General features: G+C 52.5%; 1 protein-coding gene and 1 long non-coding RNA gene across 4 annotated transcripts in view; one reads left to right on the forward strand and one right to left on the reverse strand.

Annotated features, from left to right (window-relative positions):
• Positions 1–14,249, forward strand: part of LOC140424774 (uncharacterized) — a 41,396-nt gene extending 27,147 nt beyond the window's left edge. Inside the window, exons 2-3 of the long non-coding RNA XR_011947685.1 lie at positions 11,210–11,355; positions 13,306–14,249. This is a non-coding gene — a long non-coding RNA (uncharacterized lncRNA). The remainder of the gene's footprint in view (positions 1–11,209; positions 11,356–13,305) is intronic.
• Positions 1–27,629, reverse strand: part of LOC140424773 (5'-AMP-activated protein kinase subunit gamma-2-like) — a 584,455-nt gene that overhangs the window by 276,495 nt on the left and 280,331 nt on the right. The gene's annotated exons all lie outside the window — the stretch shown is intronic.

Raw genomic sequence — 27,629 nt, forward strand, 5'->3', positions numbered from 1 at the left:
CACAGATGCCAATTTGACATGATATCCTGCAATGGCTGATGGCACTGGTGTTGTGATATGGCAGGTGGTGATTGCCAAAGGGAAACTTGGACAATCTATCACAACAATTTGTAATTTGTATTTTGTTATGAGAAGTCAGGAACAAAGATTTCAGTACGTTTTTGAAGATTTAAAAAACCCCTTTTAGGCAACAGTCCTCATATTTTCTCTATAAAAATATTTTCTCTATAAAAATTCCAGTAAGATTACCACAAACATCAACTGTTTCAACAGCGAAGTATTCCTCAGACTATTTTCTCTCTCATATTGCGCGGTGGTGATCAGGCCTTGCACAGGTGTGGGTGGGTTGAGGGGGCTGGGGCACCCTTACAGTGAGTCAGGGGTCACTGGGGATAAAAAAGCTTGTATCAAAACCTTGCAGACACAACACTTGTCTTCCCTGAGTGAGGCTGCAAGCTGCTTTCTTCACTGGTCTGTTCCAGCACACATGCTCCATCAGCGGCAGCACAGCCACACCCGCGCGTTTCCCGACGGCACGGGGTGGCCACAATGGGAAACCGCATTGGCCAGCTGCCAGATCGGAGGATCCCACTGCCGACGGGGGTGCGCCTCACCGGAAAACGGGGCTGGCGGGACGGAAAATCCCGCCCATGTTCTTTGAGGTCCCATGGTCACATCCGTCTTCACAGCCTTCAATTGCTCTTTAAATATCCTTTCCCTCTTTCGTCTTTAAATCTATTGTTTTTACATCCCTTTGGAAGTTCCCTTTCCCAGAATGTACAGATTTTAAATGTTTATTATGGCTACTACTTCCCATCTCGCTACTGAACGTAAACACCAAAATATTGGCCAAGATCCTAGCCAAAAGGCTAGAAGACTGCATACTAGAGATAGTCGCAGAGGATCAAATGGGCTTTGTCAAAGGTAGACAGCTAACAACGAACATCAGGCGCCTGCTGAACGTGATCATGACCCCATCCGGGGACAGAGCACCTGAGGTGATCGTCTCCCTGGACGCAGAAAAGGCCTTCGACAGAGTCGAGTGGAAGTACCTTATAGAAGTGCTGGAGCGGTTTGGGCTCGGAAAAGGATTCACCTCATGGGTGAAGCTCCTGTACAACGCTCCCATGGCGAGCGTATGGACAAACAACACCAACTCCCAGTACTTCCAGCTGCACAGGGGCACCAGGCAGGGATGCCGGCTGTCAGCCCTGATGTTCGCCCTAGCGATCGAACCATTAGCAATCGCTCTCAGAACAGCAAAGGACTGGAGGGGGATCCAAAGAGGAGGCAGAGAGCACAGAGTCCCGCTCTACGCGGATGACCTGCTCCTCTGCATCTCGGACTCACAAAGCAGCATGGAAGGAATCATCGCGCTCCTGAAAGAGTTCGGTGCCTTCTCGGGATACAAACTCAAAAGTGAGATCTTCCCGGTGAACCTGCAAGGGGGAGGGGCAGCACTGGTGGGACTGCCGTTTAAACAAGCCCGACACAAATTCCGCGACCTGGGGATCCAAATCGCTCATGACTGGACGGGAATCCAGAAATAGAACCTGACCAGTCTGACAGAGGAAGTCAAAAAGGACCTGCAGAGGTGGAACACACTCCCACTTTCCCTCACAGGGAGAGTGCAGACGATCAAAATGAATGTGCTGCTCAGGTACCTCTTCCTACTAAGATCCATTCCGATCTATATCCCCAAGGCCTTTTACAATTCACTCGACAAACTAATCACGGCGTTTGTATGCGGGGGGGGGGGGGAAGAATGCTAGGATCACATAGAAGGTCCTACAGAAAACAAAATCCAGGGGAGGGTTAGCCCTCCCAAACCTACAATTTTACCACTGGGCAGCGACGGCCGAGCGAGAAAGGGAATGGATAAAGGAGCCAGAGGCCGAGTGGGTGCGTGCGGAGGAGGCCTCCTGCAAGAGGACCTCCCTCCGGGCCCTCGCCACGACAGCACTCCCATCCCCACCCAAGAAACACTCCAGCAGCCCAGTGATGATAGCCACCTTCCAGACGTGGAACCAACTACGGCAGCAATTCAGACGGACCGAAATGTCCGACAAAGCCCCCATCTGCAATATCCACAGGGTCGCACCAGCACTCACCGACACCACCTTCAAAAGGTGGAGACAGGACGAAGGGACACTGACAGTCAGGGACCTATACACTAACGGTGGGGTCACAACACTGGAAGAACTGACGCAGAGATTCCAACTAGCGAAAGGCAACAAAGTCAGGTACCTGCAGCTTAAAAGCTTCCTATGGAAGGAGACAAGGACATACCCGCGATCACCACGACAGACACTATTAGAAGAGCTACTGGACGCAGACATCCTAGGCAGAGGGAACTGTAGTGACATGTACGAACGACTGCTAGAGAGGGCCGACACCGAACTGGACACGACAAGGAGGAAATGGGAGGGAGACTTGGGGTTCGAAATAGGGTGGGGGCTCTGGAGCGAAGCACTACACAGGGTCAACTCTACCTCCACATGCGCGAGGCTCAGCCTAACGCAGCTAAAAGTGGTACATAGAGCCCACATGACCAGAACCTGAATGAGTAGGTTCTTCCCGGAGGTGGAGGATAGATGTGAACGGTGCCATTGAGGCCCGGCCAACCACACCCATATGGTCTGGTCTTACCCCAGACGTGCGGGGTACTGGACAGCCTTCTTCAAGGCAATGTCCAAAGTGGTGGGGATGAGGGTGCAGCCATGCCCGAAAGTGGTGGCCTTCGGGGTATCAGACCAGCCAGATCTCTTCATAGGGAGGAGGGCGGACGCCTTTGCCTCCCTTTTTAAAAAATAAATTTAGAGTCGCCAATTATTTTTTTTTTCCAATTAAGGGGCAATTTAGTGTGGCCAATCCACCTACCCAGCACATCTTTGGGTTGTGGGGGTGAAACCCACGCAGACATGGGGAGAACGTGCAAACTCCACACGGAGAGTGACCCAGGGCCGGGATCCCAAGACGGGTGCCTTTGCCTCCCTGATCGCCCGCTGTAGAATCCTGCTTGGTTGGCGGTCAGCAGCAACACCTAAAGCTGCAGACTGGCTGTCCGACCTATCAGAACTTCTCCAAATGGAGGAAATCAAATTCACCATCCGTGGGTCGGAAGGGGGCTTCCACAAAACATTGGAGCCTTTCACCCGACTGTTCCAAGACCTGTTTGTGGCCAACACATAAATAAATAAATAGCCAGTAGCCAGGGGAAAATAGCTCGGTCAAGATAGAAAGAGGAAAGCGAGGGACGACCGGGGAGAGGGTGAAGCAAGGTGAGGTAGCAAAACCCAGCAAGAAAAAATGGGGAACAGCAGTGAAAAAGGGGGAAGGGAGGGGGGTGCTCAAGGAGAGAGGAGCTGAAGGGGGGGGGGGAATTGGGAGGATTGTAGGCTAAGCCAGCCAGACGGCAACAGACTGTAAATAGAGAAACCTAAGAAGGAATCTTTGTGACTGCACAATGAATGAAAACGCACAGCAATGTATATAATTTTGAAATGCCAATAAAAAGATTTTTAAAAAAAAATTATGGTTACTACTTTAATTGGTCCACTTAACAAAGCCTCGCGGGCGTCTCGCCGCAAATGATGCTTCCCAGCTGATTCACTGGGACCGTGCTCGCCAGACCCCGCTAACAAGTTTGAGCAGCACTTCAGCTGCACTTGCTCAGCCAACCCCAGCCAGCTCGCAACAATGGCGCCCAGGAGACCGGCCCCAAGATTCAGGGACGCAGACCTAGGGAGCCTCCTGGACTCGGTGGAGGCGAGGAGGAATGTACTGGTCCCCCGAGAGTCCCGGAGTATGAGCCACAAGGCAGTCAGTGCTGCCTGGGACGAGGTGGCGGCAGCTGGCAGCTCGGGCAGTGAGACTAGTGTCATAATATACACCAGTATATCATGGTGCAGACACACACTGATGGACACACAGTGGGACCAATCAACACACACAACACCGCAGCCAATCACCAGTGAGAGCACACGCACTATAAAGACAGGGGGCATCAGAGTTCCCGCTCATTCGAGTTGCAGCTAGCTAGGAGCACAGAGCTCACAGCCTGCACCACAGACATTCACCATGTGCTGAGTGCATCGACAGGTTAGGACAAGGCAAAGGTCTTTAGTTAAAGCTAGTATCGTATTAACCCACAGTCTAAGTAATTTTAAACAGTTAATGATTCAATAAAATAGTGTTGCACTATTTCAAGTGTTGGTGACGTGTATGTGATCCAGAACACCCAACACATCAACCAGGAGAACTTTCCTCCGGTATCAGAAGAAGGTCAACGACCTACACCGGGCAGCACGAGTGAGTCGACATCAACGCCGCCCCCCCCCCCACCTCCCCCCAGGGAGCATCCAGCCCCCCCCAACCGCCCCAGGAGACTTTCAGCCTTCCCCCCCCCCCAAAACACCCGCCAACCCCACCTTCACACCCCCTCTCCCACCACTGTGAACCACGCTTGTGGCGAATGATGCCCTCTCTGTGTCTCCTCAGGAAAAGCTCTCCCACATCCAGCGGGAGCGGGCGCAGACTGGCGGTGGGGTGCTAGACATCAGAATCCTCACCTCCTTCGAGGTACGGGCCCTGGAGGTGACTGGGGTGGCCGCGGATAGGTCGGTCACCCACGCGGAGGCTGGCGAACGCCGCAGAGGTGAGGAAACACCGGGCTCCACCCAGTGGACCTGTCAAACCGGAGTTGTTTTTGCTTTACTTACTGACCCATCCCTCCCACTGATCACATGTCCATTTTCCCGCAGATCCTCCAGCCGATGGAGCTATCCCATCCCGGACGGCCCCCCTCTCCTGACTCCGAGGAGAACACCTCGGAGAAGAGCTCCGAGGATGCAACTGTTATAGTCACAGCCCAGCTACCATCCTAACCCTCCACCAGTGCAGATACACACACCTCGGTGGGACATGTTCGTGGTCAGGTGTCTGGGTCACAATCTGGTGAGTGCCACATTGCTGCTGACGTAGATCAGGTGGAGGCAGGAACACCCAGGCGAGACAGCAGTTGGAGGGCTGCTGGATCCCAGGACCCAGCTGGGTCCCAGCCTGATGCTGAGCCTCTGGAAGTGGGTTACCTGGAGCTGATGGAGACGATAGGGAGCGGCCGGGATCCATAGCTGATTGGAGGAGTCCCAGAGGCTACGGGCGCAGGAGATGCCACCGGCAATGAGTATCACCGAGGCCAACACTGCTCGGGTGGCGACCGCAGTGGAAAGCCTGGTGCAGGACGCAGCACCATTAATGAAGGTTTCCAAGGCACCGTGACGTTGGCGATGGTCATGGCTAAGGGACTCGGGAGAATGTCCGCCTCGCTAGGGGATGTCACCCAGTACCAGGCTGACCTTGATGAGATTCTGGAGGACATGTCCCGCTCTCAGATGGGAATGGCCGGGGTGCTGCGGAGCTTGTCGCACTGCAGAGCCTGGCTCAGTCACTGAGGAGCATCACTGAGGGCGTCAACACCGTGGTGCAGACACTGGGGAACCCCCAGGGCAGGCAGAGCCACTTGATGCAAGGGCAGTCGGGGCTCCAACCATCCCAAGGTGGATCCCAGGGCCCTATGGGTACCGACCGGGATGAGGGCGCGCTGAGTGCCAACCCGGACCCTCCGGCCCCAGAAGACGCCCGCCAGGTGCATCAAATGCCATGGTATTAGGTAAGCAGCTGGCTGCCTCCACCTCTGATGTGCATCCTGAGGAAACACCTAGACGTAGTGGGAGAGCTAGGAGGGCCAGGCACGTTGAGGATCACTGAGGGCACCGGGTGAGGAGGGGGGGGTGGGGGGCGGCGGGACCACCGGGATTGGGGTATTGTACAGCACATTAAACTCCTATTTGCACAATCATTATGATGCCTCTGTCATTTTCTTCCGCGATGCGGGCTGACCTCCGGACCCTTTGCCCATCCCCCCAAGCCCCCCCCCCCAACCCGGGGCACCCACCCACCTGCCGGCCGTGAACATGTCCCCGGATCTGCGTCCCATCCCCTTGGTATTCAGATGTTGCGTGTGTGATGCTGCCTCCCGCAGTTTTCAAGTCCACACATCAAGGTGCGATTGGGATGCCAGGCATGGACTCCCACATGGCCCGCCCACCCACAGGAATCCACTTGGCACATGTGAAGTGTTAACTTAACCACGACTGCTAATTCGCAATCAGCAATAGTCTTTAGCCGCGCAGCCAGATTCCTAGCAGTCGGTGGGGGTTATTGATCATTGGTGGGGTGGACGGGCAGGGTCATGTGTTGCCCCAAGAACGGGTAAACGTGATCCAGGGTTGGCATGGTGGTGCCGCTAACGGTTGCCCCTCCCACCCTACACCCCCAGCACAGGTCCCCCACCCCCCGATGAGCACTGGGTGGCAAACCCAGTGCCCCTGGTCTCTTTGCCCGTGAGCAAAGATGGCTACTCACCTCCTCGGCTCCCCACAGAAGCCCTTCCGCCAGGTTCACGTTTTTCAAAAGCAGTACTAATCAGCGCCAGCATGACCACTGGCTGGAGAGGCCGCTGAATGACAGGAGGCCGTTGGATTCGGGGTAGCTCTCGTTGTTTGTATGGAAATGGGGCTTAAGTGGTGACAATTGATTTCTAGCCACGCTACAGCGAGATACCGATTTCGCCTACGGGAGCGGGACGGTAGCATCTCACTGTTTGCCGCCTGGCGCGTTCTCGTTTTTGGCCTCTCCCGCTATTCACCGTCCTCATTACGCTTGAACGAGAGTGTAACGAAGCCGGAGAGTCGTGTCCATGCTGTCGGAAAGGCAGGCATGGGCATGATGGACCAAATGTTCTGTGCTGTAGGAAAGGCAGGCATGGGCATGATGGACCAAATGTTCATGCTGCAGGAAAGGCAGGCATGGGCACGATGGACTAAATGTCCATGCTGTAGGAAAGGCAGGCATGGGCATGATGGACCAAATGTTCATGCTGCAGGAAAGGCAGGCATGGGCACGATGGACTAAATGTCCATGCTGTAGGAAAGGCAGGCATGGGCATGATGGACCAAATGTTCTGTGCTGTTAGATTCTACGAGGGTCACAAAAAAAATGACAGAAATGAATTAATGAGAATTAAAGTTGGTTATGCTTCTGACGGCTAGCTTGTCACCTCTGGAGGCGATCGAGGGACTTGACTTAAGGAAGGAGGGGGGCCTCGGAGAGGTAGCCCCCCGTCCTCGCTGCAATCCCTTGACACCCCTCCCACGAAACCTCCCCATCCCCCCAGCAGACAGCTTACTACAGACCAAGACAAATCTCCTGTGTATATTAAGGCATCATTATTACAGCAAGGTGTACACTAAGTACAGTAATATATTAATCAAACATCTAATTAGGTGACAAATGTATGTCGTATCTGTGAGCCAGCCATTTGAAGTATTTCTACTGATGAAATGCGATAGCTGACCTATCTAAGGGAAAGGAATCAGGTGTTAGACCTGTAACACAGATTGTTTGAATGAGATAGTCTGGCTGGATAAGGATAGGATCCCACTACTGAAACACACTGATGGGAAAGCATCTAGCCATTGCACTGTGGTGATTGTATTTCAGTTCATTCACTGAGTCCGAGTTGCTATAGTAACATTCACTTTTACATACATCCGGAAGCTATGGATAGTGATGGTGGAGGCTCCGATTTTCTTTTACCACATCGATGACCAGGATATGGGCAGCACGATAGCACAGTGGTTAGCACAGTTGCTTCACAGATCCCAGGTTCGATTCCCAGCTTGGGTCACTGTCTGTGTGGAGTCTACACATTCCCCCTGTGTGTGCGTGGGTTTCCTCTGGGTGCTGCGGTTTCCTCCCACAGTCCGAAGATGTGCAGGTTAGGTGGATTGGCCATGCTAAATTGCCCTTAGTGTCCAAAAGGTGGGGTGGGGTTACTGGGTTACGGGAATTAGGTGAAGGTGTGGGCTTGGGTGGGGTACTCTTTCCAAGGGCCAGTGCTCTTTCCATGGGCCGGTGCAGACCCGATGGGCCGAATGGCCTTCCTTCTGCACTGTAAATTCTATGAAATTCTATGAATCTCTCCTACTCGTAGTTCCTGCCACTGGTGTGTGTTGGAAGGATTTGCAGGTTGATACTCTGGTCGTATTGTGAACACACCTTCCTTGGTCCTGGAGCTTCTGGGTCAGAGGCAGGGTTGCTACCCACTGCGCCACGAGACCTCTGCGCACTGCAATAACGGGGAATCCACCCTTACTCACCTGTCCCCACCCTAATCGGAAGACGCTGTTGCAGTGGCATTTCCCACAGCTTTTTCTCTGAATCAGCCAAAGGTTTTTATTCCCTCAACCTTTTCTGTGGGTGATTGATGAGACAGGTAAATTGATTGTGGCATTTCGTCTTTACCTACTTTTCCTGGGACAAGGAATATCTACTTCTGTACACTACATATTCTCCAGAGACACAGGCAAGTAACTCTGGGTTGACCTTCCAGAGGTGATACTCAGGGAGCACTGCACTGTCGAAGGTCTTGGGGAGGATTTCCTGCCCAACCTGCCGCGTCTTTCACGGCAGCCCGTCATTGGCTGGTGGCAAGATCCTTCTGGTCCCGCATTTGTCAACGGGGTTTCCTGTTGAATGCACCCCTCGCCGTCGGGAAGCCCGGGGTGGGGGGCGCTCTGTCGGCGGGAGTGGAAGATCTCGCCGGCAACTGCATAAAGAAGAACCAAGGAGCCCCACCAGGTGTCCAGGCCCACATTCACCTTTCAACCAATCCTATTTCAAACATAGATGATGTGGTCATTTATCGCACTGCTGTTTATAGGACCCCGCTGTGTAGAAATGAGTGGTTTCGCTTCCCTGAGATTAAAGCTGGGACCAACAGCAAAACTGTTGTACTGGCTGCAACGAGTTTCGGAGCATGCTTGGATCTGAGAAACTCTCTATAAATACAATTTCTTACTTTTTTTACAAGTGCACACTGGGTTTCTGAGTTAGAACGTTGCCCTGAAGTATTTGCCTAATTGCCCTCAGAGATGAGGCAAATGTTTCTTCTGTTTCCTTGTAAGTTTGACTGATGGCCATTAATATCCAGGCAGAGGAGAATAAGCTGGGTGGAGACCAAGACAGTACGAGCTGTTTATCGGCAGGACCAGAGTCAGTGAATTACTGGGCTTATCTTACCTTCCATATTGTTGCAGTCACGCCAATGAATGGAGGGACATTACAATTATAAACTCAAACATTCTGTCACTGGATCCAGGGTTCACAGCACCATGGCCGGGATTCTCCGACCCGGCGGCGGGTTGGAGAATCCCGGGGGGGGGGACACGAGAATCGCGCCCTGCCGCCAGCTTCCCCATTCGCCGGCTGCGATTCTCGGGTGCCTGCGGGATTCCCGCCGCGCCGGTCGGGGCCCATTAACAGCGGCCCCCCTCCCGGCGATTCTCCGGGCCCCGATGGGCCGGGTGGCTGGCGGGTTTGGCCGAGTCCCGCCGGCGTGGGTTACTCAGGTCCCACACGGCGGGACCTGGAAGGTGAGTCTGCGGGTGGGTGGCAGGGGGATTCGCGGGGGGGGGGGTGGGCCAAGGCGGCCTGGCCCGCGATCGGGGCCTACCGAGCGGCGGGTGGGCTGGTTCCGTGGGGGCCTACTTTACTCCGCGCCGGGCCCCTGTAGGGCTCCGCCATATTGCCCGGGGGCCGGCGCGGAGAAGGGAACCCCCGCGCATGTCTGGAAATACGCCGGCCGTAGCGCGCATGCGCGGAAATACGCCGGCCGTTCCGCGCATGCGCGAACTCGTACGGGCCGTTCTGTGCCGGCTGGAGCTGAGGGGACCACTCTGGCGCCAATGTAGCCCCCTAGGAAGGGGAGCATTCTCCATTATCGGGGACCGTTGACGTCTGAGTGGTTGGTGCTGCTTTTCACGCCGGAGTGGGGACATAACCCCATTATTGGAGAATCCCGCCCAATGTCTCCTTTACAAAAGGCTTCTCATTTTAAGGGAATTGACCTCATCATGAATTTGAGAGAAGAGAGCAGTTGCTATGCATTTTTACAAATTACATCAGTATGATTAACCAAACCTACCAAGTAGCGAATTCTGTGCAGTAAATATTGCCGTCCCTTCACTATCGCTGGGACAAAATCCTGAAATTCCCTCTCTCACAGCACGGTGGGTGTACCTACACCGCATGGACTGCAGCTGTTCGAGAAGGCAGATCACCAACACCTTCTCAAAAGCAATTCGGGATGAGCAACAAATGGCGGCCTAGGCAGAGACGGCCACATCCCACAAACGAATAAAACAACAAAGTTACCTTTCTGCTGTGAGCTTCTGGTGGTACACCACGGTAGTAGTCCGAGCTACATCAGGGCCTCATGCAGTTCACACAGTCGCTTCCATTCATATGTGAGGAAAAACTATGTTTTTTAATGCCTTTTGTCATGCGAGAGTGCCTTTAAGAACTGGATGTTTAAGGAATGTACCTTTAAGGAAACAGTGATGTCATAGAGTGGGTGGAGCTCAGCTCAGTTCAGCCATTTTGCAGTTTGGTTTTGCAGGTTTTACAGTTTGAAAAGAGCTTGGGCTCGATTCTCCGTCCCGCCACACCAGGTTTCTGGTTTAGTACGACGGTGGGATGCTCCGTTTCGCCAGCTGGGCAATGGGGTTTCCCATTGTGGAGCAGCCCCACACCGTCGGGAAACCATCGGGCTGCCGGCAAAACAGAGCATCCCGACGGCAGAGAGTCCAGCCCCTCGTGAGTGTCTGTGTTTTGCTGTGAGCTGGATTTGTTGTGATATCTGCCATAAAAGACCATCTCTGGATCATTTGGGTGATTTAAACTCATAATAGTAAAACCTTTAACCTGATGTGATTTTGTTTAAAGGTGTTAAGTCTCTTGGAAGTTTGAAGGAACATTTTGAGGAATTATTTATTGTTGCAATATTTTCTGAGTTATCTTTGAAGTAAGGGGTGTTAAGAGATCCAATGTTTATTTAAGATGTTAAGTTAAGTTCATGGAATAAACAGTGTTCTGTGTTTAAAAACCCACATGTCCATAATTGTAATCCCACACCTAGGGAAAATGCCGTGTGCTCGGAAAAGCAACAAATCCATTAAAGGGAGAGGTTGGTTGAACTCCATGATACATTTTGGGGTTCTGAAAACGCCTTGCCCATAACACTTTCATATCCCAAATTGTTTCATGGACAATAAGTTACTGTTGGATTGTAATCTCTGTTTTGCAGGTAAACTCGGCAGTCAGGTTGCACTGCAAGATTCTGGGCCAGATTCTCCGTTCCTGAGACTAAGTGCTGACGCCGAGGCAGGATTCGTGGAGTTCTGCGTCAGCAAAACTGGTGCCACAACTGACCAATTCACCCACCTTTAAGGGGTTAGCACCGGCGCCCCATGGAACGCGGTCGATTCCAATGGAAAACTGTGTCGGATTGGCTGGGGTCGGGATTGCCATCCAGAGGCTGACTAGCCGCATATAATAACAATAATATTTATCAGTGTCACAAGTAGGCTTACATAGATGATTTGGAGTTGGGGACCAAGGGCAATGTGTCCAAGTTTGCAGACGACACTAAGATAAGTGGTAAAGCAAAAAGTGCAGAGGATACCGGAAGTCTGCAGAGGGATTTTGATAGGCTAAGTGAATGGGCTAGGGTCTGGCAGATGGAATACAATGTTGACAAATGTGAGGTTATCCTTTTTGGTAGGAATAACAGCAAAAGGGATTATTATTTAAATGATAAAATATTAAAACATGCTGCTGTGCAGAGAGACCTGGGTGTGCTAGTGCATGAGTCGCAAAAAGTTGGTTTACAGGTGCACCAGGTGATTAAGAAGGCGAATGGAATGTTGTCCTTCATTGCTAGAGGGATGGAGTTTAAGACTAGGGAGGTTATGCTGCAATTGTATAAGGTGTTAGTGAGGCCACACCTGGAGTATTGTGTTCAGTTTTGGTCTCCTTACTTGAGAAAGGACGTACTGGCACTGGAGGGTGTGCAGAGGAGATTCACTAGGTTAATCCCAGAGCTGAAGGGGTTGGATTACGAGGAGAGGTTGAGTAGACTGGGACTGTACTCGTTGGAATTTAGAAGGATGAGGGGGGATCTTATAGAAACATATAAAATTATGAAGGGAATAGATAGGATAGATGCGGGCAGGTTATTTCTACTGGCGGGTGAAAGCAGAACTAGGGGGCATAGCCTCAAAATAAGGGGAAATAGATTTAGGACTGTGTTTAGGAGGAACTTCTTCACCCAAAGGGTTGTGAATCTATGGAATTCCTTGCCCAGTGAGGCAGTAGAGGCTCCTTCATTAAATGTTTTTAAGATAAAGATAGATACTTTTTTGAAGAATAAAGGGATTAAGGGTTATGGTGTTCGGGCCGGAAAGTGGAGCTGAGTCCACAAAAGATCAGCCATGATCTCATTGAATGGTGGAGCAGGCTCGAGGGGCCAGATGGCCTACTCCTGCTCCTAGTTCTTATGTTCTTACATTAACACTGCAATGAAGCTACTGTAAAAATCCCCAAGTTGCCACACCATGGTGCCTGTTCGGGTACACTGAGGGAGAATGTCAGAATGTCCAATTCACTTAACAGAATGTCTTTCGGGACTTGTGGGAGCACTCCACATACACTCCTCCCAGCAAACAAGATGGCACTGGTTGCGCTGGAGAGCACCCATCCTGTTGATGGGTCGGCTGGGGCCATAGGGTACCTAGGGGATGTAGCCTGGGGGAATCAGGGTTATATGGATAAGGCAGGAGAATGGGGATGAGAAAAATGTCATGGAGAGGATGTTTCCACTTGTAGGAAAAACTAGAACCATCTCAGATTAAAGGGACGATCCTTTAAAACAGACATGAGGAGGGATTTCTTCAGCCAGAGGGTGGTGAATCTGTGGAACTCTTTGTTGCAGAAGGCTGTGGAGGCCAATTCACTGAGTGTCTTTAAGACAGAGATAGATAGGTTCTTGATTAATAAGGGGATCAGAGGTTATGGCGAGAAGGCAGGAGAATGGGGATAAGAAAATATCAGCCATGATTGAATGGCGGAACAAACATGATGGGCCGAGCGGCCTAATTCTGCTCCTATGTCTTATGGTCTTATGGACACCCATACGACTTGTGACACAAAGTTCACAGTGGGCAGTCAGTATCATGAGCAGCCGCATGGCTGCCTTGCTGGTCCATGCCCGTCCACCCTGACCCCACGGCCCACTCCCCGCTGCCCCCCCCAGCCCTGGCAGAAGCCCGCCAGCCAGCGGCAGAACTGTCAACGCAATATGGCGATGTTGGACATTTTTTGTACCCCCTCTCTCTCCTTCAGCAACCAAGGTGCCCGCTAATGACATGTGAACGGCGTTTAGTGTACATACGGAGTGGGGCGCGTTGGCGCCACTGTCGAGGCACTGTCGAGGATTGCGATTTGGCGTGAGCCCGGTGGCTGCTGCCAGTTCAGCATCAGGATCGATTCTCCGCCCAATCGCCTTTCCTGTTTTCAGCACCGGCCGACGGTGAATCCCGCCCACTATGTTTTGGTTATGTTAGTAGAGGGACGGATATTGGTCACAACATCGGAAGAACCCTGCGTTTTACCTCGGCTAGGTCCAGTTGGCCTTTCACATCCACCTGAAATGCTGGACTCGGCACCTTGCTACATCTCTAATCACCGATACAATTAAACTTTCACTCAGTCAAAGTATGCAACCCGGTTGTCTGGAGTGACCTTCTTGGACTTTTAGGCTATAAATATTCAGCGTCTGCGCTCAATTGGATGGGGTGGTGGGCAGAGGCCGTTGGCCATTGAGTCGTACCTCAGCACAAATTGACACAGAATAGCCTTTGCATGGAGCTGCAAAGCAACCTCAAGACCAATGTGGCAGTCAGCCCCCAGCCACTTCAGCTGTCGCCTGCCCTTACAACTAACCAGCTGAAGCTCCAGGCGACCGAGCAGCTGAGGAAAGTGACCTTTAAGCGTTCCCAAGGATCACGGCAGTGCCAGATTCAAGCAGCACGGCCATTTATCAGCTGACCCAGCCATTCCGCACCTTGTGACACTCTGCCACACCCACCCCTCCAGCCAATACCATTCCAACCTTTTCAAACTTGCGCAATGCCCGTCTCCTTGGCAGACGGCAGGAATTCTTGGCATGTGCAATGTGTAACATGTGAGCGGAGCCAACACAGGGCTGATTATAGTGAACACTGTGTTTGAGGGCGGTTGTTATTGCTGTAACTTTAATGGAATAAAACCAAACATTGTGAACTTCATAGATTGCAAGGCCTGAATGAATCAGATGACATTTGCTCAATTTAAATTACATCTTGTGCTTAAATACAATTCCTCTTGGGTTTCAGGAAACCTTAAACCTATAATTTCTTCACCGCCATTAAGAAATATGTATATAGTCCAACATTGTTCTCACAACCACACCAAAAATTATAACTTACAAACTATAAAACTCTTAGCAAATCGCTTCACGGCATTGCCAAAGTTGAGACCAATTGAAATTGTAGCTATAACACTGAAAGGTGCTTTAATGTCCGTCACACCTATGCCAGCGTTAGTTCTTCAGCAGGAGTTTTTTTTTTCAAGCACCATTTATTTTGCTTATTTGTCTATTTTCCTTCTTTAACGAGAACAAGATTTAATATATTACTCAGGCAACGAGGGCGGCAGTGGTGAGCACTGCTGCCTCACGGCACCGAGGACCCGGGTTCGGTCCCGACCCCGGATCACTGTCCGTGTGGAGTTTGCACATTCTCCCACTCTCCACGGGGGTCTCACCCCCACAACCCAGAGATGTGCAGGGTAGGTGGACTGGCCACGCTAAATTGCCCCTTAATTGGAAATAAGTAAATAACTCGGGCAAGGCAAGAATTTGGAGTGAGAAGAGGTCACATGTTCAACCGTCTTATTCACAATACTGGTCACCCTTTCATTATAGAAAAAATGTGAATTGAATGAGTGCCAGTTGTGCCCAAGTAGCCTCTCATTCAGATTGTCGTGGATCCAGGCCCCCAGAAGCTGGAGCACAAAATTCTCAGCTGACACTCTGTGCCAATACTGAGGGAGTGCTGCAGTCTCAGAGGTACTGCATTTTGGACAAGACCTTAATCCTGTGCCTGGATATGAAAACGGCATCATTCAAGGAAGAACAGAGAAACAGCTATGCCCCAACCATCATTATTTTACTTCTTCTCCAGGTAGCCCGCTTGAACATTCAAGGGTCGGGACCCCCACTCGCCCCCTCTCACAAGCGGGTTTTCTGGCGGCAAAGGCGGCTCATCATTCGCAGTCGGTGGGACATTCCTCTCCCGTCAAGGTCTATGGCGTTTTGTATGTCTCACCCGCCCTGTCGCCGGGGAATCCAGCGGGGAGGGATGCACCTTCGGCAGGACCGGAAGATCCAGTTGGTGGGAAGGGCTGGAAAATCCCACCCCATGAGTTTACTACGGACAGGGCAAGGAAGCAGGCCCCAAGTCAACCTCAGCCAGAATGGGGAAATGAAGCCAATGCTGTTGCTGCTATTCTACACCACACACCGGCCCTCCAGCCAACTGAGCAAACTCGCCATCCTACACACCGGCCCTCTAGCCAAATGAGCTAACTGGCCAACCTACACACCGGCCCTCTAGCCAACTGAGCAAACTCGCCATCCTACACACAGGCCCTCTAGTCAACTGAGCTAACTGGCCAAGCTACACACCGGCCCTCCAGCCAACTGAGCTAACTGGCCGTCCTACACACCGGCCCTCTAGACAACTGAGCAAACTGGCCGTCCTACACACTGGCCATCTAGTCAACTGAGCTAACTGGCCGTCCTACACACTTTCCGTCTAGCCAACTGAGCAAACTGGCCGTCCTACACACTGGCCGTCTAGCCAACTGACCGTCCTACACACCGGCCCTCTAGCCAACTGAGCTAAGTGGCCATCCTACACACTGGCCGTCTAGCGAACTGAGCGAACTGGCCAACCTACACACTGGCCCTCTAGCCAACTGAGCTAACTGGCCGTCCTGCACACAGGCCCTCGAGCCAACTGAGCTAACTGGCCGTCCTACACACAGGCCCTCTAGCCAACTGAGCTAACTGGCCGTCCAACACACTGGCCGTCTAGCCAACTGGGCTAACTGGCTGCTCTACACACAGGCCCTCTATCCAACTGAGCTAACTGGCCGTCCTACACACTGGCCGTCTAGCTAACTGAGCTAACTGGCCAACCTACACACTGGCCCTCTAGCCAACTGAGCTAATTGGCCAACCTACACACTGGCCCTCTAGCCAACTGAGCTAACTGGCCATCCTGCACACAGGCCCTCTAGCCAACTGAGCTAACTGGCCGTCCTACACACTGGCCCTCTAGCCAACTGAGCTAATTGGCCAACCTACACACTGGCCCTCTAGCCAACTGAGCTAACTGGCCATCCTGCACACAGGCCCTCTAGCCAACTGAGCTAACTGGCCGTCCTACACACTGGCCCTCTAGCCAACTGAGCTAACTGGCTGTCCTACACACAGGCCCTCTAGCCAACTGAGCTAACTGGCCGTCCTACACACTGGACGTCTAGTAACTGAGCTAACTGGCCAACCTACACACTGGCCCTCTAGCCAACTGAGCTAACTGGCAGTCCTGCACACAGGCCCTCTAGCCAACTGAGCTAACTGGCCGTCCTACACACAGGCCCTCTAGCCAACTGAGCTAACTGGCCGTCCTACACACTGGCCGTCTAGCCAACTGAGCTAACTGGCCGTCCTACACACTGGCCGTCTAGCCAACTGAGCTAACTGGCCGTCCTACACACAGGCCCTCTAGCCAACTGGGCTAACTGGCCGTCCTACACACTGGCCCTCTAGCCAACTGAGCTAACTGGCCGTCCTACACACTGGCCCTCTAGCCAACTGAGCTAACTGGCCGTCCTACACACTGGCCCTCTAGCCAACTGACTAACTGGCCGTCCTACACACTGGCCGTCTAGCCAGCTGAGCTAACTGGCCGTCCTACACACCGGCCCTCCAGCCAACTGAGCTAACTGGCCGTCCTACACACAGGCCCTCTAGCCAACTGAGCTAACTGGCCGTCCAACACACTGGCCGTCTAGCCAACTGATCTAACTGACCATCCTACACACTGGCCCTCTATCCAACTGAGCTAACTGGCCGTCCTACACACTGGCCCTCTAGCCAACTGAGCTAACTGGCCGTCCTACACACTGGCCGTCTAGCCAACTGAGCTAACTGGCCGTCCTACACACCGGCCCTCCAGCCAACTGAGCTAACTGGCCGTCCTACACACAGGCCCTCTAGCCAACTGAGCTAACTGGCCGTCCAACACACTGGCCGTCTAGCCAACTGATCTAACTGACCATCCTACACACTGGTCCTCTATCCAACTGAGCTAACTGGCCGTCCAACACACTGGCCATCTAGCCAACTGAGCTAACTGGCCGTCCTACACACTGGCCGTCTAGCCAACTGAGCTAACTGGCCGTCCTGCACACAGGCCCTCTAGCCAACTGAGCTAACTGGCCGTCCTACACACAGGCCCTCTAGCCAACTGAGCTAACTGGCCGTCCTACACACTGGCCGTCTAGCCAACTGAGCTATCTGGCTGTCCTACACACAGGCCCTCTAGCCAACTGAGCTAACTGGCCGTCCTACACACTGGCCGTCTAGCCAACTGAGCTAACTGGCCATCCTGCACACAGGCCCTCTAGCCAACTGAGCTAACTGGCCGTCCTATACACAGGCCCTCTAGCCAACTGAGCTAACTGGCCGTCCTACACACTGGCCGTCTAGCCAACTGAGCTAACTGGCCGTCCTACACACTGGCCGTCTAGCCAACTGAGCTAACTGGCCGTCCTACACACTGGCCCTCTAGCCAACTGAGCTAACTGGCCGTCCTACACACTGGCCGTCTAGCCAACTGAGCTAACTGGCCGTCCTGCACACAGGCCCTCTAGCCAACTGAGCTAACTGGCCGTCCTACACACAGGCCCTCTAGCCAACTGAGCTAACTGGCCGTCCTACACACTGGCCGTCTAGCCAACTGAGCTAACTGGCCGTCCTACACACTGGCCCTCTAGCCAACTGAGCTAACTGGCCGTCCTACACACTGGCCCTCTAGCCAACTGAGCTAACTGGCCGTCCTACACACTGGCCCTCCAGCCAACTGAGCTAACTGGCCGTCCTACACACAGGCCCTCTAGCCAACTGAGCTAACTGGCCGTCCAACACACTGGCCGTCTAGCCAACTGATCTAACTGACCATCCTACACACTGGCCCTCTATCCAACTGAGCTAACTGGCCGTCCTACACACTGGCCCTCTAGCCAACTGAGCTAACTGGCCGTCCTACACACTGGCCGCCTAGCCAACTGAGCTAACTGGCCGTCCTACACACAGGCCCTCTAGCCAACTGAGCTAACTGGCCGTCCTACACACAGGCCCTCTAGCCAACTGAGCTAACTGGCCGTCCAACACACTGGCCGTCTAGCCAACTGATCTAACTGACCATCCTACACACTGGCCCTCTATCCAACTGAGCTAACTGGCCGTCCAACACACTGGCCATCTAGCCAACTGAGCTAACTGGCCGTCCTACACACTGGCCGTCTAGCCAACTGAGCTAACTGGCCAACCTACACACTGGCCCTCTAGCCAACTGAGCTAACTGGCCGTCCTGCACACAGGCCCTCTAGCCAACTGAGCTAACTGGCCGTCCTACACACAGGCCCTCTAGCCAACTGAGCTAACTGGCCGTCCTACACACTGGCCGTCTAGCCAACTGAGCTAACTGGCTGTCCTACACACAGGCCCTCTAGCCAACTGAGCTAACTGGCCGTCCTACACACTGGCCGTCTAGCCAACTGAGCTAACTGGCCAACCTACACACTGGCCCTCTAGCCAACTGAGCTAACTGGCCGTCCTGCACACAGGCCCTCTAGCCAACTGAGCTAACTGGCCGTCCTACACACTGGCCGTCTAGCCAACTGAGCTAACTGGCTGTCCTACACACAGGCCCTCTAGCCAACTGAGCTAACTGGCCGTCCTACACACTGGCCGTCTAGCCAACTGAGCTAACTGGCCAACCTACACACTGGCCGTCTAGCCAACTGAGCTAACTGGCCGTCCTACACACAGGCCCTCTAGCCAACTGAGCTAACTGGCCGTCCTACACACTGGCCGTCTAGCCAACTGAGCTAACTGGCCGTCCTACACACTGGCCCTCTAGCCAACTGAGCTAACTGGCCGTCCTACACACTGGCCCTCTAGCCAACTGAGCTAACTGGCCGTCCTACACATGGCCGTCTAGCCAGATGAGCTAACTGGCTGTCCTACACACTGGCCCTCTAGCCAACTGAGCTAACTGGCTGTCCTACACACCGGCCCTCCAGCCAACTGAGCTAACTGGCCGTCCTACACACAGGCCCTCTAGCCAACTGAGCTAACTGGCCGTCCAACACACTGGCCGTCTAGCCAACTGATCTAACTGACCATCCTACACACTGGCCCTCTATCCAACTGAGCTAACTGGCCGTCCAACACACTGGCCGTCTAGCCAACTGAGCTAACTGGCCAACCTACATATTGGTCCACTAGCCAACTGAGCTAACTGGCCGTCCTACACACTGGCCCTCTAGCCAACTGAGCTAACTGGCCGTCCTACACACAGGCCCTCTAGCCAACTGAGCTCACTGGCCGTCCTATACACAGGCCCTCTAGCCAACTGAGTTAACTGGCCGTCCTACACACTGGCCGTCTAGCCAACTGAGCTAACTGGCCATCCTACACACTGGACGTCTAGTAACTGAGCTAACTGGCCAACCTACACACTGGCCGTCTAGCCAACTGAGCTAACTGGCCGTCCTACACACTGGCCCTCTAGCCAACTGAGCTAACTGGCCGTCCTACACACTGGCCCTCTAGCCAACTGAGCTAACTGGCCGTCCTACACACTGGCCGTCTAGCCAGCTGAGCTAACTGGCCGTCCTACACACCGGCCCTCCAGCCAACTGAGCTAACTGGCCGTCCTACACTCAGGCCCTCTAGCCAACTGAGCTAACTGGCCGTCCAACACACTGGCCGTCTAGCCAACTGATCTAACTGACCATCCTACACACTGGCCCTCTATCCAACTGAGCTAACTGGCCGTCCTACACACTGGCCCTCTAGCCAACTGAGCTAACTGGCCGTCCTACACACTGGCCGCCTAGCCAACTGAGCTAACTGGCCGTCCTACACACAGGCCCTCTAGCCAACTGAGCTAACTGGCCGTCCTACACACAGGCCCTCTAGCCAACTGAGCTAACTGGCCGTCCAACACACTGGCCGTCTAGCCAACTGATCTAACTGACCATCCTACACACTGGCCCTCTATCCAACTGAGCTAACTGGCCGTCCAACACACTGGCCATCTAGCCAACTGAGCTAACTGGCCGTCCTACACACTGGCCGTCTAGCCAACTGAGCTAACTGGCCAACCTACACACTGGCCCTCTAGCCAACTGAGCTAACTGGCCGTCCTGCACACAGGCCCTCTAGCCAACTGAGCTAACTGGCCGTCCTACACACAGGCCCTCTAGCCAACTGAGCTAACTGGCCGTCCTACACACTGGCCGTCTAGCCAACTGAGCTAACTGGCTGTCCTACACACAGGCCCTCTAGCCAACTGAGCTAACTGGCCGTCCTACACACTGGCCGTCTAGCCAACTGAGCTAACTGGCCAACCTACACACTGGCCCTCTAGCCAACTGAGCTAACTGGCCGTCCTGCACACAGGCCCTCTAGCCAACTGAGCTAACTGGCCAACCTACACACTGGCCCTCTAGCCAACTGAGCTAACTGGCCGTCCTACACACTGGCCCTCTAGCCAACTGAGCTAACTGGCCGTCCTACACACTGGCCCTCTAGCCAACTGAGCTAACTGGCCGTCCTACACACTGGCCCTCTAGCCAACTGAGCTAACTGGCCGTCCTACACACTGGCCCTCTAGCCAACTGAGCTAACTGGCCGTCCTACACACTGGCCGTCTAGCCAGATGAGCTAACTGGCTGTCCTACACACTGGCCCTCTAGCCAACTGAGCTAACTGGCTGTCCTACACACCGGCCCTCCAGCCAACTGAGCTAACTGGCCGTCCTACACACAGGCCCTCTAGCCAACTGAGCTAACTGGCCGTCCAACACACTGGCCGTCTAGCCAACTGATCTAACTGACCATCCTACACACTGGCCCTCTATCCAACTGAGCTAACTGGCCGTCCAACACACTGGCCGTCTAGCCAACTGAGCTAACTGGCCAACCTACATATTGGTCCACTAGCCAACTGAGCTAACTGGCCGTCCTACACACTGGCCCTCTAGCCAACTGAGCTAACTGGCCGTCCTACACACAGGCCCTCTAGCCAACTGAGCTCACTGGCCAACCTACATATTGGTCGACTTGCCAACTGTGCTAACTGGCCGTCCTACACACCGGCCCTCTAGCCATCTGAGCTAACTGGTCGTCCTACACATAGGCCATCTAGCCAACTGCGCTAACTGGCCATCCTCAGCCAACGTTACTGAAATGGAGCACCTGGTCATTATCAAATTCCCCATTAACGTTATAAAGAATCCAAGAAAATCCTTCAAAAAGGAGCTGAGTAGTTTGGCAGAATAAAGGACTGAGGACTTATCAGTTGTAAGGATATGTATAGATGTCGGTCTCATCTTTAACACAATGGCCTCAGTTCTTTTGGGACCAGGGGAATGCCATCAATAACAGCAGAACAACGTGGTATTAATTGTTGCCAACACCTACAATTCATATGCAAGTTGCTGCTTTGTGCAGGTTTTCTTTAATGTTCAAAGATTCACACGGGTACTTGGTTGCATTTAAACCTGCTCGCGGAACAGCCAGCAAATCAAGTGTTGGCAGCAGTTGCTTTGATAGCCTGGAGATCCTTGCCCTGCCTTGTGGAATAAAAACAATATCCGAAGAAGATCGTCACTTATAAATCAAGCACAAAGAACAAACAAAGAAATGTACAGCACAGGAGCAGGCCCTTCGGCCCTCCAAGCCCGTGCCGACCATGCTGCCCGACTAAACTACAATCTTCTTCACTTCCTGGGTCCGTATCCCTCTATTCCCATCCTATTCATATATTTGTCAAGATGCCCCTTAAATGTCACTATCGTCCCTGCTTCCACTACCTCCTCCGGTAGCGAGTTCCAGGTACCCACTACCCTCTGTGAAAAAAACTTGCCTCGTACGTCTACTCTAAACCTTGCGCCTCGCACCTTAAACATATGCCCCCTAGTAATTGACCCCTCTACCCTGGGGAAAAGCCTCTGACTATCCACTCTGTCTATGCCCCTCATAATTTTGTAGACCTCTATCAGGTCGCCCCTCAACCTCTGTCGTTCCAGTGAGAACAAACCAAGTTTATTCAACCGCTCCCATAGCTAATGCCCTCCATACCAGGCAACATTCTGGTAAATCTCTTTTGCACCCTCTCTAAAGTCTCCACATCCTTCTGGTAGTGTGGCGACCAGAATTGAACACTATACTCCAAGTGTGGCCTAACTAAGGTTCCATATAGCTGCACCATGACTTGCCAATTCTTATACTCAATGCCCCGGCCAATGAAGGCAAGCATGCCGTATGCCTTCTTGACTACCTTCACCACCTGTGTCGCCCCTATCAGTGACCTGTGGACCTGTACACCTCGATCTCTCTGACTTTCAATACTCTTGAGGGTTCTACCATTCACCGTATATTCCCTACCTGCATTAGACCTTCCAAAATGCATTACCTCACATTTGTCCATCTGCCACCTCTCCGCCCAAGTCTCCAAACAATCTAAATGCTGCTGTATCCTCTGACAGTCCTCATTGCTACCCGCAATTCCACCAACCTTTGTGTCATCTGCAAACTTACTAATCAGACCAGTTACATTTTCCTCCAAATCATTTATATATACTACAAACAGCAAAGGTCCCAGCACTGATCCCTGCGGAACACCACAAGTCACAGCCCTCCAATTTGAAAAGCATCCTTCCATTGCTGCTCTCTGCCTTCTATGACCTGGCCAGTTCTGTATCCACCTTGCCAGCTCACCCCTGATCCCGTGTGACTTCACCTTTTGTACTAGTCTACCGTGAGGGACCTTGTCAAAGCCTTACTGAAGTCCATATAGACAACATCCACTGCCTTACCTGCATCAATCATCTTTGTGACCTCTTCGAAAAACTCTATCAAGTTAGTGAGACACGATCTCCCCTTCACAAAACCATGCTGCCTCTCACTAATACGCCCATTTGCTTCCAGATGGGAGTAGATCCTGTCTCGAAGAATTCTCTCCAGTAATTTCCCAACCACTGACGTAAGGCTCACCAGCCTGTAGTTCCCTGGATTATCCTTGCGATCCTTCTTAAACAGAGGAACAACATTGGCTATTCTCCAGTCCTCCGGGACATCACCTCAAGACAGTGAGGATCCAAAGATTTCTGTCAAGGCCTCAGCAATTTCCTCTCTAGCCTCCTTCAGTATTCTGGGGAAGATCCCATCAGGAGGAACTTCTTTACACAGGGCTAGGTTAGAGGATGGAACTCATTCCCAGGCGGAGTAGCTGAGTTGCATAGCACAGATACAAATGCAGGTCAGCTCGGTAATAACAGGGGGGAGAAGGTTATGGTGATGGGGTCCGACGGAGGAAGGTGGCGGAAGCTCTTGCATCTCAAACAGCGAATGGACCAGTTGGGCCGAATAGCTGTTTCTGTGCTGCATAATAATCAAGCGTTACTCTTGAAAGCAAAGCCACAGAGATTTACAGCATCGAAGGAAGTCTTTTAACCCATCCCGCCTGCACCTATTCTCTGCCACAGCCACGCAAAACTATCCTGTTCTCTTCTGCTTCAAACATTTATCCACTTAAAAGATACAATATCCATTATAATTAGTCCCTGTGACAGAACTGTGCATGCTCTTACTAAAGGCGCCGTAGTCCCAGATGACCATGGGCTGCTTTCACATTGGAGGGGGGAGTGCTGACTGGTGATGATTTAACCTGAGGATCACCACGCCTCAGGCGAGGGGAGAGTTGCGGGGGGGGGGGGCAAGGTTGAGAAGGCGGCGCCTTCATGAACATCCTCAGCCTGCACATGCTGGCCTCGCTCTGAATCACGAACCGGCTGTCCAGCCGACTGAGCTAAATCGGGCCCCCATGCTCTCGCCTTTCTCCACATGAAGAGATGGAATGTCTCACTGAAGTACAATCTGGACCGAGGCCTGGCAGCTCAGCATTCCGTCCACCCTGCACTGATGTGTTTGATACACGGCTGAATGCATGATGCTGTGTCAGACTTGCTGGGCGGGATTCTCCGAACCCCCGCCGGGTTGGAGAATCCCCAGGGGGGCGGCGCGAATCCCGCCCCGGCGCCGGCTTTCGGGCGGGGGCGGGGTTCATGCCATGCCGGCAACGGCCCCCCTGGCAATTCTCCGGCCCCCGATGGGCCGAGCGGCCGTCGGTTTCTGGCCAGTCCCGCCGGTGTGGATTAGAGATGGTCCCACCAGGCGGGACCTGGCAGGTAAGTCGGCTGGGGCAATCCTTGGGGGGGGCGTGGGGGGGATCTGATCCCGGGGACCACCGACCTGCTGGCAGGCCTGTGCCGTGGGGGCACTTCTTCCTTCCGCGCCGGCACCTGTAGGGCTCCGCCATGGCCGGCGCGGAGAAGACCCCCCCCTCTGCATGCGCCAGAATACACCAGCGGTCCAGCACATGCATGGGATCACGCTTGCCCTTTGGCGCATGCGCAGACTCGCACAGACCCTTAGGCGCCGGCTAGCGTGGCGCCAACCCCCCCGGCGTCCACCTAGCCCCCGGAAGTACGGAGCATTCCGCTACTTCCGGTCGGCCTGACGCCGAAGTCGTTTGCGCCGTTTTTGACGCCGGCATCGGGCCATCGCGCCGATTTCAGTGAATCCCGCTCGCTGTCTTTCACTTCAGTGTGTGGCCTCAGCCCCACCTGCGCCCTCAAGTGGACATAGCGATACGGCATGGGTGATGGTAAATGTCCCGCTGCCACAAGTCCCAGAAGGGAAACTTGAAAGAGCTGCCAAAATGGCTTTTTTGTTTGCAATTTGTATAGTATGAGGAGAGGTACTGAAATATTGAAATTATGTCCCCCCGACGACATATGATGATTTTACGGTAAAGTAAATGTTTATTAAGAAATAAGGAACAAAAAACAGAATAGAATGCACACAGTAAACAATACTTTAAAACAGTTCCATGAGATCTTAACTTTTCTTTCAGAGCTGACCATCTGCTTTCCTGATCAGCAACTCCTTATAGATTTTAAATCTATAAAATTCCTGTGTTTTATAACCACACAGTGCCTTTGTTTCCTCTTCGGGGTGTTCTCTGAGGATGACAGCAGCTGGTTCTTCAGGTCTAGCTTTGTTCGCACTGATTTCTGGAGTTTTGACCAGCTATTCCTGTTGTCTTCTGGGAGATCTAAACAGCTACCCCCTAACATAAGTTTCAGTATCTCCTTAAATATGTTATTTCCCTTTGATCTCTACATTGTCCCACCCAGTCTCTTTAGAAATGCTCTTTCCCAGAATTGATTAAATTAATTTCTTTACTTTAGCTTCTAGGATTTAAGAGAAAAGTTGAGGTTGTGACGAGACACATTGACGAAGGTCGGGCAGTGGATGTGGTGTATATGGATTTCAGTAAGGCATTTGATAAGGTTCCCCATGGTAGGCTCATTCAGAAAGTTAGGGGACATGGGATACAGGAACATTTGGTTGTCTGGTCCAGAATTGGCTGTCCGAAAGAAGACAGTGAGCGGTAGTGGATGGCTGTTCCAGGACATTGACAGGATGCAGAGCTGTGCTGAGAAGTGGCAGATGGAGTTCAACCTAGATAAACGTGAAGTGATTAATTTTGGAAGGTCGAATTTGAATGCTGAATACAGGGCAAAAGGCAGGATTCTTGGAAATGTGGAGGGACAGAGGGATCTTGGGGTCCACGTACACAGATCCCTGAAAATTGCCCTTTGTTCAGGTTGATAGGGTTGTTCAGGAGGCGTATGGTGCGTTGGCTTTCATTAACAGGGGGACTGAGTTTAAGAGCCGCGAGGTTTTGCTGCAGCTGTATAAAACCCTGGTTAGACCACACTTGGAATATTGTGTCCAGTTCTGGTCGCCTCATTATAGGAAGGATGTGATGCTTTGGAGAGGGTGAGAGGAGATTTACCAGGATGCTGCCTGGACTGGAGGGCATGTCTTATGTAAAAAGGTTGAGGGAGCTGGGACTTTTCTCACTGGAGAGCAGAAGGAAGAGAGGTGACTTGATAGAGGTGTACAAGGTGATTAGAGGCATGGATAGAGTGGATAGCCAGAGACTTTTCCCCAGGTGGAAATGCCTGTCACTGGGGCACATAATTTTAAGGTGATTGGAGGAAGGTGTAGGGGAGATGTCAGAGGTCGGTTCTTTACACAGAGTGGTGGGTGTGTGGAATGCACTGCCAGCAGAGGTGGTGGAGTCAGAGTCATTAGGGACATTTAAGCGACCCTTGGACAGGCACATGGACAGCAGTAAATTGAAGGGGTGTAGGTTAGGTTGATTTTAGATTAGGATAAATGGTCAGCACAACATCGTGGGCCGAAGGGCCTGTACTGTGCTGTACTGTTCTATGTTCTACTTTTTAAAGTCACCCAATCTTTACTTTCGTACACCATTTTTAATAACCTGGGAGCATTTTCCTGCTGTTCTCGACAGTCGCATCGATGGTAATCCCGCCATCGGGGAGGATTCAATGGGAAATGGCACTGACAGCGGCGGGACCAGAAGATTCAGCCACCGGCCAACGACAGGCCGCTTCCTGCCACCGGAAAAATGCCGCAGGGAGCACAGAAAATCCCCCCACCCCCAAGTATATCTTCTCCCTTGAACCAAATTCATTCCCATTAACGTCTTTTGTTAACATCTGTTTCAAGTCCCACTAGGTTCATTGTTTTCTTTTTTACTCATTTACAGGATGTGGGCGTTGCTGGTCAGGCCAGCATTTATTGCCTATCCCTAGTTGCCCTTCAGAAGGTGAGCTGCCCTCTTGAACTGCTGCAGTCCTTGAGGTGTAGGTACACCCACTGTGATGTTAGGGAGGGAGTTCCAGGATGTTGCCCCAGCGACAGTGAAGGAACGGCGATATATTTCCAAATCAGGGTGGTGAGTGACTTGGAGGGAACCTGCAGGTGGTGGGGTTTCCAGGTATCTGCTGCCTTATCCTCCTGGATGGTAGTGGTCGTGGCTTTGGACGGTGCTGTCGAAAGGACCTTGGTGAAATACTGCAGTGCATCTTGTAAATAGTACACACGGCTGCCACTGTTCCCACCAATGGCAATCTGGTAATGAGAAGTCAACCTGTTTTAGTGATGTTGACAGAGGGATGAATATTGGCCAGGGCACCGAGGGTAACTCCCTGCTGTTCTCTGAAATAGTGCCATGGGATCTTTTACATCCACTTGATAAAGACAGTGGGGGATGATTTTCAGAAGAGGAGATGCCTCCAATAGGCCCTTAAGCTGCAAAGAAGGGTTCTTCCCATCTTGCAGCTAAAACTACTGGGCTTCCCCATGGCCTCGGTCTTTCTCTGCTG

The sequence above is a fragment of the Scyliorhinus torazame genome, chromosome 6, assembly GCF_047496885.1.
Source record: "Scyliorhinus torazame isolate Kashiwa2021f chromosome 6, sScyTor2.1, whole genome shotgun sequence".
Taxonomy (NCBI): domain Eukaryota; kingdom Metazoa; phylum Chordata; class Chondrichthyes; order Carcharhiniformes; family Scyliorhinidae; genus Scyliorhinus; species Scyliorhinus torazame.